At 42.1% G+C, this 3,741-nt stretch overlaps 1 pseudogene; it reads right to left on the reverse strand.

The window, feature by feature from the left end:
- Positions 1 to 2,215: 2,215 nt before the first annotated feature.
- On the reverse strand, positions 2,216 to 3,439 carry LOC124961164 (tubulin beta-4B chain-like; annotated as a pseudogene).
- Between the last annotated feature and the right edge of the window lie 302 nt (positions 3,440 to 3,741).

A 3,741-nucleotide genomic window follows, 5' to 3' on the forward strand; every position in this document is an offset into this window, starting at 1 on the left:
ATTGGTCAGGAGTTTTGTGTACATCCCTTCAGTTTGGAAAGTGAGGAAGCTCTCTAGAGTTCATTGTATAGGAACACTAATCCCAGTCAGAAGGCTCCAGTCTCTGATGTAATCCTCCCAAAGACCCTGCATTAGGGCACAGGATTTCAAGTAGAAATTATAGGAGAACACAAACACCATGTGATGTATTCTTAGGACCCAGAACTGCACCTGGCCCATGACAGGCTCCCAGTATACATTTCCTGATCAAAGGAATGAACGAAGAAACGGAGGCAAGAGAGATAAATAACTAGTGAATGCTGAGCTGTATTTTGATCCAGACCAATGTGATATTGGAGCCAAATCTCTGGGTTACTATATTACAGTCCTAACTACTACACCTGTATCAGTCAGCCTGGGGGATTAGTTAAATCTCTTCTGTACAGTAATACCAAGAGCATGTTTGTCTTGTTCCTTTTCATTATCCCATTAGTACATGATGGAATTTTCCAGAGGCTCCATGATGTGTGATATCTCAATTGATCAAAGGCAGAAGTAAATATGAGCATTCACCTTTTTTCTTTTAGCCTGACATTTGAGAGCTTTTGTGATATGCTCTTCTTCTCTTGGAAATGTTTTGAATTTGAAAAACATAGTTGTTTGTGTAATGTAAAGGTGACACGCTTACCTTGTCTACTAAGCAATGTAACCAATCTATTGATCCCTTTCAAGAAGTGACATCCGAGCAATGGGAGGAGTATCAGCCTGGGCGGTGGCCTGGGTGACAGGTGGCAAGCACAGTTTGCAGCCTCCTGGAACCTGCCATACTGGTGCAGCCAGCCCATGTCCAGGCAAGCCAAGGTGTGCCAACCTGTCATCCATTGGAGGCCAGGTCCAGACTCAGTATGGTTGTCTGCTACAGATGCCCATTCCACACATTGCTGCACCCCATCCCACCACCTCAACCTCCCACTTTCTGACCTTCCATGGGAAAATACAAAATAGGGCAGACTTGATGAAAATTGGGATTCAAGAACTGAACAATTATGCACTTACACATTGCTGGTAGGAGGGCAAATTGGTGCAACCACTCTGGAAAACTGTGTGGAGATTTCTCAGAAAACTTGGAATGGAACCACCATTTTACCCAATTATCTCACTGCTTGGTATATATCCAAAGGATATAAAATCAGCATACTTCAGTGACAGACCACATCCATATTTATAGCAACTCTATTGACAATAGCTGAGATATGGAAACAACCTAGATGCCCTTCAGTAGATGAGTGGATAAAGAAAATGCGGTGTATATATACACAATGGAGTATTACTCAGTCATAAAGAAAAATGGCTTTATGACATTTGTCAGCATATAGATGGATCTGCTAAGAGAAGTAAGCCATTCCAAAAAACTGAAAGGTTGAATGTTTTCTCTGATAGGTGGAAGCTAACCCATAAGAGGAGCGGGGAGAGGAGAAGTGTAGAAATGCAGAAGATTAGACAATGGGGAATGGAGGAAAGGAAGGGGCATAAGCAAGGGAAAGAGCATGGAAGGAATCTGACATAGTTTTCCCATGTACATACATGATAACAACACAGTGAATCCCACCACCAGGTACATGCAAGACTGGAACTCTAACTAGAATAAGATATATTCCGTGCTTCTACAATTATAGATTCTGCTGTCATATATAACTAAAAAGAGACAATAAAAAATTTAAAAAACATGCACAGTATACAACATGAGTTATTTATGCAATGTTCATGGATAGAAAGGAAAGTTCAATCAAAAATTGAGTTGCTCCCATATTAATGCATAGAATAAATAGATGCCTTTAAAATAAAAAATCTCACAAGGGTTTTCAAGACACATGGAAACCTAATGCTGGAATTGGAGCCAAAACCATTATGGACAGATTAGCACTAGTAGTTGCCAACATTATTTTGAACCTACATATTTTAAAGAAAATGTTTAGTTATATTGAAATTTAACTAGCATAAAATAATGTTTATTATTTTTAGTTGTATTGTTCTCTGGACTTTCACAAATATGTATGTTGTATGACTGCCATGAAAAATAAGACATAAAAGCATTTGATTACCCTAACATATTTCTGCATGCCCCTGTTCAGTTTCCTCCAACCATTCCAAATCCCTTAAGAATTACATATATATACATATATGTGTATATATATGTATATATATATTTTTTGGTAAATTTTACTTAGGAAATGTCTTATAAATGGAAGCATGCTGGTGGAACTGAGAGAATAGCATTGTAGGGCTTGACCACTGGGTGGACACTTTGGGTGAAGGCACCACACTGAACATGTTTATGATTCTGTCTGGGTACTCCTCTTGGATCTTGCTGATGAGGAGGGTCCCCATCCCAGACAGTCCCTCCATCCAGGGAATGGGTCATTTGGAAATTCAGCATGCAATCAGAGCTCTCTGACTCCTTCCTCAGAACATCCAGCACAGAGTCCACCAGTTCTACACTTTCTGTGAAGTGCCCCTTGACCCAGTCGTTCCCAGCACTACTCTAACCAAAGACCAAGTTGTCTGGCCTGAAGATCTGCCCAAAGGGGCCCAAGTGCACCAAGTCCATGGAGCCAGGCTCCTGGTCCACCAGCACAGCGCGGGGCACGTACTTGTCACCAGTGGCCTTGTCGTAGTACACGTCCATATGCTCCAACTGCAGATGGCTGTCCCCCTGGCACAAGCTGGTAGGATCGCTGCCATCCTGATCGCTGATCACCTCTCAGAAGTTGACACCGATCTGCCTGCCACACTCCCAGCCTGCAGGTGCATGATTTCCCTCCTGGTGGTGGTGGCTCAGGAAGTAAGACGAGCAGACGTGCAAAGTGTCTTGAATAAGGTTTTATATATTGATAAAATTTGCTTATTCACACGTTCTCCTTTTCTTCTTGCATTTTGGTGGGGTCCTTTTTGTCTTTTCCTTCTTGGAACTGGGAACTGGGGAACCTAGGGCTTGACGAATTCCAGGCAAGTGCTTTGCAGCTGAACTACACTCAACCCATTCATTCACATGTTAATTAACTGCTATGAATGAATCTACTATAAATATTCAAAAAGCTGACCAATAGCATTAGTACATTTCCACGCACAAATTAGCATAAATGTGGACCAATAGCGTTACTACGTTTCCACGCACTAATTAGCATAAATTTGGACCAATATCATTGGTTCCTTCTTTCAAACCCTAATTAGCATAAGGTTGGACCAATAGCAGTGAACCGAGGGCTATATAAACCCCTAAACGTGGTGCGGAGTCTAGTGTTTTAGTGGTACGGTGGTGCTGTGCTTCTTGGTGTGCGGTGGGACAGAAGAAGAAATGGACGGTGCTGCAGCACCAGCAGCTCTTGAAGGCGTGAACCATTGTTAGGACCTGCAGAGTTTGTGGGCCACAGAGAGATGCTGCTTCCGCAGACCCCCACATGCCTGCGGAAGCTGTGAACTGAATTTCATCGCAGAACTCCGTCACAAAGGTATTGTTATATGTTAGCTAACTTGAATCTTTTTAAGTTTCTCAAACTTAATTCCTGTTAGCTAATACTGTACCTCTTAATACATTTTGCCCACTGCATTCTTGTTTCACAGTCTTCTCTTGACTCTCTCCTGATATTCTGTCAGTGTTAGAGTTTGCATTCTGATTCCCTTTACTGTCAGGTTTCTCTGTAGTTTCAAATCAGGGGCTCTGATTCTGGGAAGCTGATGTATCAGGTCACGGTTCACTAGAGC

Source organism: Sciurus carolinensis, chromosome 12 (genome assembly GCF_902686445.1).
Source record: "Sciurus carolinensis chromosome 12, mSciCar1.2, whole genome shotgun sequence".
Taxonomy (NCBI): Eukaryota; Metazoa; Chordata; class Mammalia; order Rodentia; family Sciuridae; genus Sciurus; species Sciurus carolinensis.